Here is an 18,490-nt window from a genome sequence, read left to right as displayed (position 1 = left end):
TAATGGAGCAAATAACAATACATGTTGTAGGGTAAAATAACATGCTGTCAAACACCACCTCGGTCTGTGTTTATGCCGTCATGCTGTAAATGTGCACACACTCAGATATTCCCTGTCTGATACCAACAGTACATGCTGTCGTGTACAACCTGGGACTAACAATGCAGGCGTCTGATAGGCTGGGGATAAAACTACATGCTGTCAGATGGGGGGGGGGGGCAACATTGCTTGCTGGTAGATACTCTCTAGCGGTAACAGTGCATCCTGTCGAATATTCCCGTGCCCAACAAAGCATACTGCATGTACTCCCTGGGACTAATAATGTAGGCTAGGCATTAAAGCCCGTATGCTATTACTACCGGGGGTGGTGCAGGGCTAACGTGGCATGCTTGCACATATTCCCTATAGGCAACAATGCATTCTGTGAGGTACTGCCCGAGGTAATAATGCATGGTGTCATTTGCTCCCTGGGGCTATCAATCATTGTTTACATACACTCTATGTGCGCAACTGTGAGCGCCGTCAGGTATTCACGGGAATACTAGTGGAGGCTACCAGGTTTTACAAGGGGAGGACAGTGCACGTTGCCAGGTAACCCGTATGCTGTCAGACTCCGTGTGAGTGACGGCGCAGGCTATGGCGTACTCCAGTGGTTATACATACCCAGGTGGCTGCTGCTCCGATGCCTGGACAGGAGGGGGCCAAGAATAGAAAGGAGGGGGCCAGGGATAGCAGTGGGACCGATAACAAAACACCGAGGAGATCGGAAGGAGCCAGGAATTCAGGAGGAAGGCTGATATAAACAAAAGACAGCCAATTATGTAACAAAATGCATGGGGAAAACGGGTGGGCGAGCTATTGCACTTTTTTGGTGGGGGTAGTTATTACAAATACAAAGTGCTGGATATGAACAAAGGAAAAAGCTGCGAGGGTGAATAAAATCATCAGATTCAAAACAGGAAAGAATCGAGAATAGGGGCGTGGTTGAGTAAAGAACTAAGGGGAACAGGATGGCCGGCTTCAGCAAACTTGTGCTTTGGGGAGAGGGCGCACAGTTGAATTTGACAGTGATTTGTGGATTAGTAGTAGCCTGGGGCGAAGCTCCGGAAAGAAGGGGGGGGCAGGCTGCGGATGAGGGTGTGCGCCTACGACCGCTCGATTCAGAGCAAGCTATAGCACTTGGTTGCTCACAGTTCATGCTTCTGAGGGGTCGTTGGTAGGGAGTGTTGGATTTGTTGGCGATGGTGTTTACAGACTCCCACGCCGGCTCCTGAGTGGTGTCTCCTGTTCAGTTTCTGCTCCGGCAGTCTAGGTTAATCTTTGGAGCTTTACTACGGTCAACCGGACATCTGGCACACGGTTTACATGGCACAAGTCCTTAAGTTGGAGGAGGAAGAGAAGAGGTGGGGGAGAGTAGGTGTGCACCTTGTGATGACAGTCCGCTCTGGCTTGTCACCTGTGCTCCGGTGTTCAGTTTTTCAAGGCCGCCCTCTCTGTCTGTAGGCGGGTGGTCTACTGTCTGGCGTACATGTATCACGCATCCGCACTCAAGACTGATCGGACCACCGCCCACCTTCCAGGCGCTATGTCTCATCCGAGGGGCTAATTACGGGTGGATGACATAAGCCTGTCTGCTTCTACAGCTATGACGTCTCACTGCGTGTGGACCGAGTACAGGCGCAATCCACTGCAGCTTTAATTCTCCTTCACCCGGCTACCACCTGCGAGCAGCACATACCCTCCCTGATCTCCTGTCGCCTCCCTGTAAATTATAGTCCGCATCACATGCTTGAGGGCTGCAAAAAATCAAGAGGTATTTAAGCGCCTGGTCGACCCCCCCGCGCGAGAGGTAAACGGGTGGGATAAAGTATAAGCCATGCTCTGGTTCATTGGAACAGGGCTACCGGAGTTCGTTTCCCATCGGTTTCAGATGGCCTGCGCAATGTCTCCGGAAGTCAGGCTAAGTCGCCTGTGACGGGGGCGGGGCTCCGTCTGCACCGGAAAAGAAGGCAGGCGGAGTGAAAGCGTCTTGCGACGCCAGAAGGAGAGCGGAGTCCCTCTAAATTGAACTGGTAAGTTGGAAAGGGGGGGGGGCTCGGTTCACGGTGCACTCGTGTTTGTGTGTGTATGCATGTGTGCGACGGCGGGGGAGAGGGGGGGTGCACGCGTGTGTGTGTGCGCGCGTGTGTGTATGTGTGTGGGTGGGAGTGTCTCTGTATGTATGTGCGTGCGTGGGCGCTTGTGTGTGTGTCTGTGTATGTGCGTGCGTGTGTGGTGTTTGAGCTTCCTAGGAGACAGCGCCTGGCTGCAACGCTCGTTCGCGTGTGCGTGTCAGTTTGGAATCGCCTCCAAGGCGATGCGCGCGGCCAGGATTGTCTCCTGGGAAGCTCACACGCCAACAATAAGTTCTCGGCGGAGACGCGCTTCGTGCGTTCAGCCGAGCCCTAAAAACCTATGTCCTAATAACGTGGTGTAACCTTGGTGGTTCCCACATCCTCAAGTCAACATGTTTCAGCCATTCATTAAGCGTAGACTGTGTGCAAATGCAGAAATTAATTAGGAAAATTATTCGCAGTGGTAGAATCCTAGGTATTACCCTGGATTGAATGGTTCGGTGCACCATGGATGAAGGGAGAAGGTAATGCCTATAGCCACACATGTGTGGAGGGTGTTATGCACTGGTAAACATATGATTCTGCCCAGTCATCCAAATATTCATATGACGTAGAAGGGTGACAATATTTACTAGGTTCAGCTATGTTGGTTCTGATTAAAAAACAATCTGGTTTCTCTCTGGGACAAATCTGGGCTTTAGTTTCCTATTACCTGTTACCTTTATATTAGGTATGGAATATTGCAAAGCAGATTTCTGTCTGGGATTACATCACCTCATACCTTTTTAGTGTCCCCTTTCTCCATCTGCCACTCCATTAAACCACTTTAAGGAATTGGCTACACAATTAATACACATTATGGACTGAGGAAGCTGCTGAGGCCGGCCAGGTCTGTGGCAGCTTTCCAGAGCAGAGGCCAATGTGATACAATGGAGCACCTTGTAGGAGGCCTAGACAAGTGTTGGCTCAGGGGACTACATTTACTTTCAAACGCCAGGAAAAAAGTGTATCGCTTTACTGCGAAAACAGCAATGGTAAGCCTGGGTATTGTATGCTAGCCCTCCCCTTCAATGACTGACTGGATTATCTTTTACATCCCCCTGCTTGATGTCCCAGTCCAAGACGAGGATGTACCTGGCTATGAAGAGAACCCAGCCTGCCTACCAGGGGTCACTGGAGAACGGTGTCCTAACCTCTACTTCCAATATTGTCCTGCATGGCTGGTGGCACCATTCTCCTCTGGACAGGGATCAAGGCAAGCTCGTAAATTGTGCTTCCCTCTGTGGATATTCGATTATGAGGCATAATGTGAGAAGGTTCCAACACAGAGGAAGGCTTGTTTCCAATGCTTTCCTCAAGAAGATCTTGGTTTCTTTGTACGGTTTGATTTCTATTTCAGATTCCATCATATGTGTTACATTCTTCTTATTATAGCTCAGTAATTAACTTGGTTTCTGCCTTTTGAGTTCATTGTTTGTTAACTGTATTTGGCTCCTATATGGAGAAATACCCTTGCCAATTACAAGCTTTCACTTCCAGAACTCTCAGAAATACAGGTCCTTGGGATGACATGGAAAAATACACAACACATTCCTGCAGCGTGCATGGGTGCTTACATTTGAATTTTTTTGTTACACTAAAGACATTTTCATGTTCATAAGTGCAGCAGAATAAACTCATCTTCTGGGTCATTAACGCCTCTGCACGTTTATTTCTTTACCCAGATCTTTACCCAGGTTCGAATCGCACGTCTTTTAGCAATTCCTGCCTCAATCATCCTAAAAATAAAAAATAAACAGTATTTGTAAAGCACCCCTAAGGGTTTCAGGGTGCTGTGGGCCATGGAGGAGATTAAGTGCGCTAGTGCCCAGAGTCCCATGATGCTGAGCTCATCTCGCTCCAGTGCTGGGCACTGAACCATGAGTCCCATGCGACAGAGTTGGCCACCCTGGCCACTGCGCCACACCTCTGAAGGTTCTTATCTTACAAGGACAAATGAAAGAAGCTGTGGCAGGGTTGCTGTGTTCTCCTGCATATTTACTTTGCAAAGATCTATCTAGGACTGTGGTATTGTATTTCCTTCCACGGTTATTTAAAAATCCTCCTTGGCCTAGATAGTTATGGTTAATATATGCTGATTATTAAACAAGCTTGTTGAGCTATTAATGCAGAAAGCTGTCCTTAATCTCACTGGCAGAAACCTTCCCCTTACAAACAGACCTAATGGATTCAAAAAGTCCTACAAACTCAGGGCTAGATTTATCAATATTTGACACAGCGCAACACAGCGAGATGACATGCTCTGCTGAATCAAACGGAGAGGTCAGGAATGTGCTATATTTACTAAGATATGGTGCATTCCTGCTCTCTCTCTGCAACATTGGGGTGACAAGCGCCAACGCAGGCACCCTTGTACCATGTTGCAAGGGTGCCTGCGTTGCAGGCAGGATTGTTTTGTACAAGAATGGACACCTTCCTGCACAAAAAGAATCCTTAGAGGCGTGTTCCTCTTTCTAAATAAAAATGCAGCACACTTAGAAAGAGGAAACAACAAGGAGGAATCAATATATTTCTTCTATTTATGCCTTTGTCTTGAAGGCGTAATATTTTAATGCATTCCCAGGTTTACTAGTCTTCTGAAATCTGGGAATGTGCCAAAAAGCATGGGTGGATACATGGACACGCCCTCGCTGCACCCACACAATGCCTTCCCAGTGCAGAGTAACACATGGCAGTGACTTGTACTTGCTAGCGTTACTCCATATCTCCAAGGCTTGCAGGGCCATGCAAGATGACTTTATTTGGCTTGGTAAATCTCACTTAAGGATTGCGTTGCCCTTGCATCAACTTGAGTGACGCAGGGGCAATGCAATCCTTTAATAAATCTGGGCCTCATTGTCCAACTCACTTTGGTGATCTGTTGCACACCATCCTTCATTCACTGACCACAACAGGCAGAGCACACTATTTTAAGAGTATAGGTTCTGGATTGCTGACTCGACTTAAGAAAGTGTTGGATTCATTCCTTCATTCCTCGGTTCACTGTTCTCAAGTCTGTTTGGTGGATTTTGACAATGCTTTTGATCATTGGCTGTGCCATTCTCATCTTTCTTCTTGTCAAGAATTAAAAGCCAGTCCAATCAACAACATGAAGTAGGGCCATCCCGCTGAGAAGCAGTGTCGCGAACGCTTGGCATCCTATCTTGGAGCGGATTGGCCTAGGGCCTTAAGTGAGCTTTGGACTCTGTCAGTTTCAAGCTGAGAGCTCCACAAGTGAGACCATTCTTCTAGTGCATAAACTGTTTTCATCCAGCTACCCTGGAGATTCTGCAGGATATCCCACGCGTGGCATCCTTCAGCTTAAATGAGTTACTTCGACCACTGAGATTGAACCAAGTCAAATGCTGTGCACTGCGGTTGCTAATACTGAAGTATGCCAGGTATGATGGGCCATCTATCCCATCAATGTTTTCTCAGCTGACAGTTTCAACACCTGATCCACTTGTCCTGACAGGAGTTGATTCACAAGAGATGTTGCAATGCTTCGATTTCTTGGATACTGATGACATTTTTGCAGTACATATACCCATCCATCTTATCAGTGGGCACTAAATTAATTGTGAGCAGTCAAGCTGCAGACCATTCATATGCTGTTCCCCTATATGCTTTATCTTCCCTGGCATCAACAAGGGGATTCAGTTGAAGTTTCATGACCTCATCATCAATTGGTAAAAAGTGAAAGCAATTTCAATCCAAGAAGGAAGAAATACTGTTCTTGCTTTTTGAAAATTAAAATAAAGAGAAGTGTTCAATAGGACAGTTTGTACCTTTTTACTTTTTCCCTTCTTTTTGCACTTAGATGCAAAGATCAAAAGTGAAATATTTTGTCTACTTCTCTTATCTATCACTGCACATATACATTTTCATATTATCACATGAATGCTTTAAATGTATTTATCCCATGTATCTTTCTAAGGAGTAGTTTGAAGTGGCATCTCTTCTTGATTGGGAGCCAGTGTAGTTCTCTGAGATGGGTGTTATGCTTGAGTGATTTGGGAGATGCAGTATGAGTCTTGCTGCTGTGTTCTGGATGGTCTGGAGACATGTCAGTAGTTGGTTTGTGATTCCTGCGTAGAGTGAGTTGCCGTAGTCCAGTTGACTGGTGATGAGGGCCTGTGACACTTTTTTCCTGGTGCCGGGTGGGATCCACCTGAAGATCTTAACAGAGCATTTGGGGGATGTGGAAACTTAAGGAGGTAACTGCATTCACCTGGTGCTTCATGGAGAGCTCGCTGTCCAGTAAGATGCCTAGGTACCGAACGTGGTTGGTGGGGTTTGGTGTATACCAAGGTCGGAGGGCCACCAGGAGTCATCCCAGGGGGAGGGAGTTCAACCAAAGATGAGCACTCACGTCTTGTCCATGTTCCTTTTAGGCAGTTGGACTTCATCCAGTCCACAGCATTGGTCATGTCGTTCCGGAAGTTTGCTCTGGTGGTGAAGGTGTCTTCGGTGAGAGAGGGGTGAGTTGGGTGTGGTCAGCGCATGAGATGAAGTTTAATCCGTGGAAGCAGACGCTGTCGGCCAGGGAGTCACGTAGATGTTGAAGAGGGTGGGGCAGAGTGAGGAGCCTTGGGGAACACCCCAGATGGGGATTTTGGGTTTGGAGGTGAACGTGGGAGGCATATTCTTTGAGTGCTTCCTGGGAGAAACAAGATGATGAGTTTGAGTGCATTGCCACTGATGCCGATGTGATGTAGTCTGTTGACCAGGATGTTATGGGATATGTGTCAAAGGCTACCAAGAGGTTGAGGAGGATGAGGGTACCTGAATCCCCGCAGTCTAGGATGGTCCTGATGTCGTCCATTTTGGCTATGAGGGCTGTTTCAGTGCTGTGGTTCAAGCGGAAGCCTGATTGGGAGGTGTCCAGCAGGATGTTCCTCTCAAGGTGGTCTGTGAGCTGGTGATTAATGACTTTCTCAAGGGCTTGCACTGGGAATGGAAGGAGGGAGATGGGGCGTTAGTTCTTAAGGTCGTTGGGGTCTGTGGTGGATTTCTTTAGTATGGGGTCTTACTTCTGCGTGTTTCCAGGTTTCGGGGAAGGTGGTGGAGATGATGGCCGAGTTGAGGATGTGTGTGAGTGGAGGGCAGATCTTTTCCCGTCCTAGGTTGAAGGCGTAGTGTGGGCAGGGGTCCGTCTGTGTGTAAGAATGTTTGGAGGTCATGATCGTCGTGGTGGTCTTGGTGTTGAGGGATTTCCAGTTAGTGAGATGGTTGTGCTGCGTTTCCGTGGGGGATGTGGGTGAAGCGAGCTCCCAGGTTGGTGGTCAAAAAGTGTCGTAGATGACTGCTATCTTGTTGTGGAAGTAATTTGAAAAGGCATCACAGAGGACCTGGGAAGCAAGGGTTGTGTTTTCAACAGCCGTTGGGGTGGAGAATTCACTGATGATGTTAAAAAGTTACTTTGTGTTGCTGCTGCTTTTCTTGAGGTGAGTGGCCAGGTCGTTTGTTTGGCTTCTTTTAGAGAGTGGTGATAGTTCCTGAGGGCAGATTTTCACGCTGAGTGGTCTGTAGGGTTTCTGCTGGAACGTCATCATCTTTCTAGTCGTTTCCATTCTCTTATTGATGCAAGGAGTTCTGGGGTGATCCAGGTGGCGTGTTTGTTTCACCTCTTGGTGTTGGCTTGTTTGATGGGGGTGATGCTGTCAACGCTGGTGGTTTTCCAGTCAGAGAACTTTTTGGGTGGCCAGGTTCACGTCGACTGTGATGTGGAAGGTTGTGGTGTTGAGGGTGGTTGTCCATTGGTCTTGGCTACCTTTCTTCCAGCTGCATTGTGCAGGGGCATGTGATGTGGCTGTGTGTTTGAGTGTTTCTGCAATGGTGAAATGGACGATGCTGTGGACTTCTGAGGTGTGGCTGAAACGGATTCTGTCGCTGGTGGTGAAGATGGGGTCATGGGTGTGTCTGGCACTGTGGGTAGGGCTATTAACAATTTACTTCAGGCCAATGCGTGTCAGTCAGGTTGTCGAGGTAGACATTGAGGTCCCCCAGTAAGAGGTATTGATTGGATTTGATGTCCAAGGGGGCGATCATTTTGATGTGGCATTGCAGAATGCTGGGTGGGGGTGTGGAGGTCTGTAGGGGAGGTTGCACCTGAGCGTTGTGTTGGCGTTCTTGTGCACTTTGTAACTGTTGGGGGTTGCTGTAGCTATGTCTGGGGTAGAGGCTTGCTTGAGCCAGCTTTCGGTGATGAAGACTGCATCAGGTTTGGCGATGGTGTCCCAGATTTCCATGGCGTGCTTGCAGAGGGATATGACATTGAATGGCATGCAGTGTAGCAGGGCCTGGGGTTCAGTGGTTGTCGGTGTAATTTTGGAGGAGTGGCATGAGAAGCAGCAGTGTCGGCAGACAAAGGGGCCTTCCGTGTTCCCTGGTGTCTGGAAGCAGCATGCGGTGGTAGGTCCTTCGAGGGTCGGGGATTTGAGTGTGGTGCTGGAGTAGCTGATTCTCTGGCAAAGTCCAGGGTTTCTGGTGCTGAGCACGGTCCTGGCATGGATGGGCACAGACAGGCTTGTCTTTGGCACACTCCAGGCACTCCAGAGGCGTGACCGTGCATCTTGCTTCATTTTATGGAGGACGGGCTGGTCGGGTAGGAGGGTGAGGTCTGGTGGGAGGGGAGGGAAAAGGAGAGTGCATCGGAGCAAAATTGAAGGCTCGGTGTGGGTCACTAGGCAACACCGGTGAACTGCTACGCCAGAGTCAGGGATCAGATGGCTGAAGAATCAGGCTGTTGGGGCTGCAGAAAACAAAATCCCGCAGTGAGGCTTGAGGGCATGGTGGTGGAGAGCAATCAGGGGAAGTGGCGGCTCGGTCCTGCAGAGAGCGGGAGTGCTCCTGCAAGCAAGAACCACAAACCTGGTTAGGGTGACACACAAAAGTACCTAAACTAACTTGTCCTTAACCCTCTGGCGGTTTAACACCAGAAGAGTCAGGCTTAACTTAGAGGCATTGTGTTAACTATTTATGCAGCACATAAACAGCAATAAGGTGAAAATACAACACAAGAAAAATCCCACACTAATTTAGAAAAGTAGACAAAATGTTATTAAATATTTTGACTGCCAACCGAATTATATCCAATTATCAGAAAAGAGGTTAGGAACTTTTAAAGTGCCTAAAAAATCAAAGTGCCAACAGTGGGCTTTTAGTCTCACGAGACCGGGCAATTTCAAACATTATTGTTAACTGCGATGGAGCGCAGTTAAGATACACAAGGTGGGTTGGGGTCCGTCTCGACTCATCATCCGACTTAAAAAAATTCTTTGAAGAAAAATGTCCGCGAACGGAAATTTCAGTGGGGCAAGGCAGCCCATGGGGTCCGAGGAGGAGGATGTGTTGTCGTAGGGGAGCCACTGGATGAAGTCATGGAGAGGATTTCTACGTTCCGACTTTGTCACTTTTTTGGAATTAAAAAATCTGCAGCGGGACAAAGGTTCAGGCTGTACCCAAGAAGGGTGGAAGAAAAGAAGTAGGGCTACATTAGGCTTAATACCCTTCCAAAGAGGAGGCGCTGAAAAGGATTTGCTGCTGCGGAGAAGAATGTAGCGGGAGCTACCGCAGAGTCAAGCTGACAAGTGATACACCTTGTGGGGATTGGTGAACAGGTAGGTCCTGGTCTCCTGTCGGTTCTCAGACCACTTTTTAGTGGAAAATTTTCCACGTTCCACGTTTACTTTTTTTTGCTGTTTGGGCACCTTTAGCACCACTTCCAAAGGTCCAGGACTAGTAGGGAACCACATGGAGGGCAGGACTCACTTCAGGCAGGGTGCAGGTGTGGGTTCAAGGAGGTTGTGTCCCTATAGCTCTGTATAGGAGGCCTTTCAACTAGGCCTTATAGTCTCTCCAGTAGTTCTGGGATCAAGAATCAAAGCATGCCTCAAGCAGCAGGGGAGTCCTCTAAGGGTACAATGCAGGCTTCAAGCATCAGGACAGTCCTCTGGTAGCATCAGGGCAGGAAATCAGGACCCTTCAGAGGGTCCTCCACAGGTCCAGGAGTGAACTCAAGAGTTGGTTTGAAGGTCTAATATTTATACCTGGTGACTGCATTTGATGTGAGAGAAACTCTAGGCTCTCCACCCATCTGCTGCTGTTAACATCTTTCCTTTCTCTGCACAGGCAACAAAAGATCGGCGTTGACAAAGGGCTGGTGTCAAGTCCTTTGTGAGAGGGCTGGGGGCACTCCCTTTGAAATGTGATTGGGGCAGGGAACAGCTCTGTCACACACATGCAGGCAGGATGACCCATCCTGCCAACACCTTGTCCGCCCTTTGTCTCAATGTATGGGAGGAATACACAATGGGAAACGGCCAACAATTCACAGCCATGTGACCCAGGACACAGGCTGAAGGCACCAAACAGTTAGGGCCAGAAAATGTCAAGTTTGTAAAAGTGCTATTTTTAGAATTTTAGCTTAAAATCCGACTTTCCCCGTAAGGAGGATTTTAAATTACAGTTCTTCTGAAATCAACCAATACATTTCCACCTGTTCCCAATCAAATGTTAGCATGTATTAAATGTAATAAGTTAACCCAATGTTATTCTGAGAGAGAGGTGGGCCTCACAGTAGTGAGAAACTAATTTAGTTTTTCACGACCAGGACATATAAAACTAAAAAGTAAAAGGCCAACTTTTTAAACACAATGCACCGTGCCCTAATGGTGACTTAGGGCCTATCTTAGGGGTGACTTATATGTATTGAAAATTGAGGTTTATTTATTATTTATTTATTTTTGTATTTTATAGAGCGCAAACTTGACCCGTGAGGGTATCAGAGCGCTTTACAAGGTTTACAGAGGTGAACAAACAGAAAGTCTAAAATAAAGAAATATACAAAAAGGTTGGCAAGGGGCAGGGGTGCTGGGAACATAGGGAAAAAAGGGGACACAAATGTATGGTTATAGTTATAGTTAGAATCAGTAAAAACAAAAGCCCCACATTTTCATGGCGGGGTGACTTAGTGATCTGAGAAAGAAGAGATAGTCTGAGGCAAAAGGTTTATTTTGCCAAGTTCAATTGGCAGTACAAAACTGCACACAGGCGTAATGGCAGAAGGTCTACTTTCATGGTGGTGTGCACAATAGGTGCTGCAGGCCCACTAGTAGTATTTAATTTCCATGCCCTGGGTACATCTAGTACCACTTTACTGGGGACTTACAGAGTAAATTAAATGTGCCAACTGGGTGTTAGCGAATTTTATCACCTTTAGAGAGTAAAAGCACTTTAGCATTGGTTAGCACTGTTAAAGTGCAGAAAGTCCTAAGGCCAACAAAATCGTAATTCAGAAACCGGAAGGGTGAAGGCAAAACATTTGCAGGGGGCCAAGTCCAACACTTAGTTAATCATAACATAGATGTCTGCAAGCTTTAACATTGTTTGCATTTTATGAAATAAATATTTAGCAAAGATAAACTTGTTTTAAAAAATATCTTGATCAGATTCTATGAAAACCCGAATATCCGGCTGTAGGTTTGAGAGGAACTTCGGCAGGGATATCGTAGATGAGGTCACATCAGACCGCATCTCCCACTCACATGAGACCGCAGCACCCACTTCACCCGAGAGTGATAATGAGAAAAGTGGCCTTTGCTGGTTGTTGGTGCTCCAGAGTTGCCCAAAGGTGGTAAGAATGAGCTACTTTGCTATTTCAGTGCGAAAACAGAAATGCTGTTTTACCATCTCTGAAATCAACAAGCATTTGCAATGCAATAGGTCTCGCAATTGTGAAATTTTGAGCTATTGGCATTGTAAATCAATCAATCAATCAATCATGACATTTGTATAGCGCACTACTCACCCGGAGGGGTCTCAAGGCGCTTGGAGGAAGGGGTCCGCTACTGCTCGAACAGCCAGGTCTTGAGTTTTCTCCTGAAGGCGAGATGGTCCTGTGTCAGACGAAGGTGGATGGGGAGGGAGTTCCATGTCTTGGCTGCCAGGTAGGAGAAGGATCTTCCTCCGGCGGTGGCTCTTCGGATGCGTGGTACGGCAGCGAGGGCGAGGCTGGTAGACCGTAGCTGGCGGGTGGGCGTGTAGAAGGTCAGGCGGTCATTGAGGTACTTGGGGCCCAGGTCGTGGAGACACTTGTGTGCGTGGGTGAGGAGCCGGAACGTGATCCTCTTGTTGATGGGGAGCCAGTGCAGGTCTCTCAGGTGGCCGGAGATGTGCCTGCGTCGGGGGACGTCCAGGATGAGTCGGGCGGAGGCGTTCTGGATGCACTGGAGTCTTTTCTGTAGCTTGGCTGTGGTTCCGGCATAGAGGGCGTTTCCGTAGTCCAGTCGGCTGGTGACGAGTGCCTGGGTGACCGTCTTCCTGGTCTCGGTCGGGATCCATCGGAAGATCTTGCGAAGCATGCGCAGGGTGTGAAAGCACGATGGGGAGACTGCGTTGACTTGTCTGGTCATCGAGAGAGAGGAGTCCAGGATGAAGCCCAGGTTGCGTGCGTGGTCTGTTGGCTTGGGCGCGGTGCCCAGGGCGGGGGGCCACCAGGAGTCGTCCCAGGCGAGGGCGATGGTCCCAGGCTGAGGACTTCCGTCTTGTCTGAGTTCAGCTTCAGGCGGCTGTTCCTCATCCACTCGGCGACGTCTTTCATCCCTTCGTGTAGGCTGGTTCTGGCGGTGTCGGGGTCTCTGGTGAGGGAGAGGATCAGCTGGGTGTCGTCGGCGTAGGAGATGATGTTGAGGTTGTGGTGGCGTGCGATGGCTGCAAGAGGTCTCATGTAGACGTTGAAGAGGGTGGGGCTGAGTGATGATCCTTGCGGTACACCGCAGATGACTTCGGTAGCCTCGGATCGAAATGGGGGGAGGCGGACAATGCCTTTTATATATGTGTTAAAGATGAAATATATAAGGCATAGTCATTTACATTACCAACAGGTCAAAGTTTGGGAAATGCGGGACATGTTACAATATAGAGAGTGTGGTGTCCCTGAAGTGGGCGCTGCGCTCAGCATTAAAGTAAAAAAAAAAATATGAAACAGAGCTGCGCTTGGCTTAAAAGTTTTAAAAACAGGAAGCGGCCGCCATCGTCCTGTGAGTGCTGTGAGGTGCGGTGGAATCCATTTTTAACGTTAAAGCTTGCATAGCGCTCCATACGAGAAGCAGCCGAGAAGGGTCCACATTGTCCTGCGAGTGCTGTGTGAGCGCGCTGCAAATACAAGAAGCAGCCGTCAATGTGCCCATTATTCATTAAACAAAATAGTGCTCACTGACTTATGAAGCAGAACGTGTAACAAGACAATTAAAAGATCCAGTTGTTATGGGAGGTAACAAATGCAGACAAGGCGGTACCAAGGATGGACTAACAACCCTATTCACAAATGAAAAGCAGCCATTTAACAAGGACAGTAACAGGAGCCAATCAAAAAGATGGGCGGGGAAATGGGCGGAGCTTGTATGCCATACCTCAATACAGCATGCCACAGAGAAGCGCATGCGCTGCCCAGCCTCGACCTAAAATGTAGGCTTAATATTTACTGATTCAGCTAAAGCTAGTATAGTGACTAGAAGTAACAGAGTAAGGGTTTCAAGACTATAGATCTCAATAAACATGTTATGCAGTTACCATTCCCATTTTATGCATGAGGTTAAGATTTAAAAAAAGATGTTTTAAATTACATATCATGATGCCTAATGCTGTTTTCAATGTGTTACTTATTGACGAAAGAGGGTTTGGTGTCCCATTTTCGTCCCTACCTTTATCTGATGGGAGTGAACGTTACCAGTAAACACTTCCTGCTCAACACTGTTCAGTGGGTTATGAATGGATTGCAGTACAACTGGGTTTCTGATGCTGGTTGGCAGAGTGACTACGGGGCAGATTAATGTCGGACTTGCGCCACGTTTACACTACCGTTGCGTGATGCAACGGTGTCGTAAACGTGGTGCATCCCTGTGACCCATTTACAACGTGACGCATCTAGGCAGATGCGTCACGTTGTAAAGCCCTGTGCCACATGTGGGCGTTCCGGCGCAGGGTGGGCGTTCCGGGGCAGGTGGGCCTCGCAAAAGTGCCTCCGTGAAATCTACAAGATTTCACGCAGGCCATTGTGCGACGCTGTTACGTCAATTCCTTACGCCTACTTGAAGCAGGCGTAAGGACTGACGCAGCACGTTAAGTATAGGGCACACCCGAGCATTGCTGGAGTCGCGTCGCGCTTGCGCCATGACGCAAGGGTAGTTTTGCGTGACGCATTTGTTCTGGTGCATCCCTGCTGATTTGCAGAGATGCGCCAGAACTCATAAATATGCCCCTACGTTTCCTGTGGAAGAGGGGCAGAAAGCCAAATCCTGTGGCAGTGTGTGTGTGGGGAGGAGAGGGCGGTGGATGTACCTGTAAAGAACATACCAGTTTGTGAACTTCCTAAAAATCTGGCAATTTTTCCACTAAGAGACACTATATATATCAGCTTTCGGTCACATCCAGCATACAACTTAAGTTTCTTGTCCTTAGTCACAAGATGCTCTTTGGTGTAGCTCGAAATTATCTAAAGCAGTCTTGCATCTTACTGTCCTACAAGAGATTTAGGATCTGTGGGTGAGCACCGGTTGGTGCCCTCTGAAATGCAAGCGGATGGGTCTTTTCCACCGTTGCCAGTTCAGTCGCGAATTCTCTGTTAGGAGATATTAGGAACATTGAAGAATTGCTCCCTGGGAAGGCTTTAAAGATGCATTTACTTGTGCAATTGTTTTTAGCCTCAGGTTTGCCAGTGCTTGGTCTCTCCTGAAGTTTTAAGCCTTATATAAAACTGGATTCAGGGGGGTTGTGTTAGATACTGGTCCCTGTGCACACAAGCCTATAAAGTACACTACAGAGAGTAGGAACGGGCCTTCAATGCCTGCGTAAATCCGCACGGCTTCAATGTCTGGAAGAGTCGGAGCTCTGCTACGCAAAGGTCCTTCCTTGTACATAGTAAACAATGCCTCAATGATTACCCTGGGCTGGGCCAGCCTTGAGCATGGGTGAGCTGGGCCCAGGCCCGGTGCGCCAAAAATTCTGAGGGGCGCAGCAGGAGCGGCCCAACTTAATGTCATGCAAACAGCAGCTCGCCCATCCCCCTTCGTCTCAATCGGGTCCGTTAAAGAACCGGCCGCGATTCTCAAAGGTAAACTGGGAGGAAAGTCAAATTTTACGAGTAGTAAATGCCCTTTGTGAATACCGAAAGCCGCAGGGTTCGTCTTTCCTCAGTTTACCTTTGTGAATCGAGCCTTGTTAATCAGCCCTAATGTACCTCGGTGTAACTGTTAGCACCCCATCCTCCCATCGTCCTCACCCCTCCTGCCATCACACCTCAACGATTCTGATTCATTTATTTAATGCAATTTTATACAGCGCAAACTTTACCTGAAGGTGTCGGAGCGCTTCACAAAAGAAGCAGTTACATTACATAAGGACTTCAGAGTACCGGAAGTACATAAAAGATGCAAACAGAAAAACTCAAAATTCACATACGAATGGTAGTAAGTACAAAAGTCTACTACAGATACTAGTTAGAGTTACATATATACAAATTGCAAATTAACTTAAGGAAAATACAAACGGATAAACTCTAAGATTTTGGGCCGGGCCTGACTCCGGGGACAGAGTAGCCCTCAAAAGCACGAGGTGTCCATACATATGACCGAGGCTGCAGGAACTGAGATGTAGGTCACCATGGGATGAGTCATTCCTGGTAGAGGTGGGTGTTTACTACATTTCTGAGTTCCAGGATTGATGGCCGAAGCCTGAGGCCAAGGGGGTATTGTTAAGTAGAATAAGGTGGACAGGTCGCAACAGTTGTTAGAGAAAGCATGCTTTTTTTTTGCAACAGCCTTACCTGATCACTCATCTGCAACAAGCAGAAATCGAAAACAAATTGCTTCGGAGGGAAGCTGCAAGCGAAATAATTCCCATCAATAAACATCATTCAGGTAGTCAATAGGCCCCCGGATCGATAGAAGTCCCTATCCAGGAGGGCGGGTTCACTCATTAACAAAGACACACACAGCGGATCGCTTTCTGATTATGTTTACCAGACAGAGGTAATGGCTATTGGCAAGTGACCGCCCTTCTGGGTCTCAATTTGAGAATCGATACAGTGGATGGAAAATGTCCGCGCGCGCTAAGCATTTAGAGCAGCGTGACTCGTAAAAGGCCCCGAGAGGCTTTTAAACGCTATATTGTTTCTCCTTTATACATGGTAATTCGTTTCCAGGCCCCTCTATTCCACCCGGACCACAGGGCCGTTTCAGTTCCCAACAGAGATGCGCCCAATTACCAACATGGAATGAGCCACTTAATTATGTAGGAGGCGTAAGGCATGCTGACACAGGAAGCAGAAGACGGCGGCGTCACAGGAAGCAGAAGCAGAGATCAGGCCGGAAGCTGCTGACTCTTGCAATCTCACCTATGAGGAACCAAAGGGCCTCTCATGAAAAGTGTTGCATCTTTGCGATAAAACAGTGATGCAACACTTTTCAGTGCTCCCTCCCTGCGACACCATGGATGCGCGTGTTTACTGTACGGCGCTGCATGTCGCAAGGATTGACAGATATGTCAGGAATCCTGACGTATCTTGGCGCAAAAATGGTGCAGTGCTGGAGTGTGTCTGGAAACATGCGCAACTCCAGCAATGTGTCATTTCACATTGGGCAAGCCCCATGTGAAAAAGCCTGCATCAGCCATTACGCCTGCTTCAAGCAGGCATAAGGATTTGATGCAGTGAGGCCGTAGAAGTGTCGCAGTGACATCTGATAGATTTCAGTGCGACAATTCTACGAGCCTTTACTGTGCCGTAACGCCCACCCTGCGTACATTATACCTGACCCAATCTGCCTAGATGCGTCACTTTGTAAATATAGCGCAATGTGGCGCATTATTTACGCTACCGAAGAGTCACAAAAAGTGACACAAAAGCTGCGTAAGGGCCTCAGTTTGTAGGGATGTCATCTGTCTGTGTGGGTTTGTACAGCAAACACAATGGCATATTTCACAAAGGTATTTTCGGCTGTACACATACATCTGCCTGGAAGGCGTAAGTGGTTTTACTATTGTGGATTTCTCTGACTTGAGTGTCGAGAACTCCACAATTGTAAGTGAGTGGCCCTTGCAAAGCATGAGTTCCTTACAAGTTTCTGTACGCTCATAAACATGCAGCTTTATGGGAATTTGCAAACTGAAATCAGACGCTTTCTCAGTAGCCAGTGGGCCATGGTCCTTTGTGCAAGGAAATAAATAGACCCCGGCTACTGTTTGAATTAGAAAAAACAGCAATAATCAGGAGTCAGTGGGCCCCTCAGTCCTCTAGGCCCTGGTGCCACTGCACCTGCTGCATCAATTAAAGCTTCGTCCCTGTCATTTCCCCCCTCATAGAGAAGGGGAACCATTCACCCAGGTATTAGCTGGGAATGTAGGGGGAAGGCTTTCTCCAGGGGATCATGGTTTCCCAGTGGAGGAAAACCAAAGTAATTTTGCACATGTGGCTGAGCTGTACGCTATGTACAATCCTGCACAATTAAGTGAAAGAGGTAGCCTTAAAAATGTCCCGTGACGGATGCAATAGTAATCCTTCGTGAGTTTCTGGACGGACTATTCTGGCTGTTTCGTGAAAGTCTAAGTTCATTCAGAGGGAGTAGCAGGACGCTCATTGCACCTTTACACTTTTCCACATGCTGTAGGTCCACTGCTTATAGCTCTGTGTGAAAGAGACACGGGGCCATATTATCAAGCAAGGGCGAAACATTATCGCCGCTTTTATCGGCAGGAAACTGCTGCTAAAGCGGCGATAATGGGCTCGATAATATGCCCTTGTGAATTCCCATAGAAGCCCAGGTTCTGGTGTTAACCTGGGCTTCTATGGGAATTCACAAGGGCATATTATCAAGCCCATTATCGCCGCATTAGCGGCAGTTTCCTGCCGATAAAAGCGGCGATAATGTATCGCCCTTGCTTGATAATATGGCCCTTGCTCCCTTGCACTATCTTGTAAGGTTAATTCTTCGTTTGGAAAAAGGTGCAATTTTGTAGGTGCTCTCAAAGTAATTTTTGGAAATTGCTGCATGTTTCAAGTAGCACATATTAAAATATTCAAAAAAATAGGAAATTTATATTTTCACACTCCTATATTTAGAGCTTCTGTACATTTGCACTGAAAATCTGTTTTTGCGCCTTCTGCGCATGCGTACACCTGACTGAAAACTGCAGCTCCCGAATACAGGCAGTGACGTTGCAAGGATGCCACGAGCCCTGGTGCAAGCAGGGAAATGGGCTCTTCCACTGCTGGTGAGGTAGTAAATACAGCAATTATCAGGGTTCAATTGGCACCTGAAGGCATTGCCCTTGTGCCACTG

This window comes from Lissotriton helveticus, chromosome 6, assembly GCF_964261635.1.
Source record: "Lissotriton helveticus chromosome 6, aLisHel1.1, whole genome shotgun sequence".
In the NCBI taxonomy this organism is placed as follows: Eukaryota; Metazoa; Chordata; class Amphibia; order Caudata; family Salamandridae; genus Lissotriton; species Lissotriton helveticus.
Note: the sequence above shows the minus strand (reverse complement) of the source record.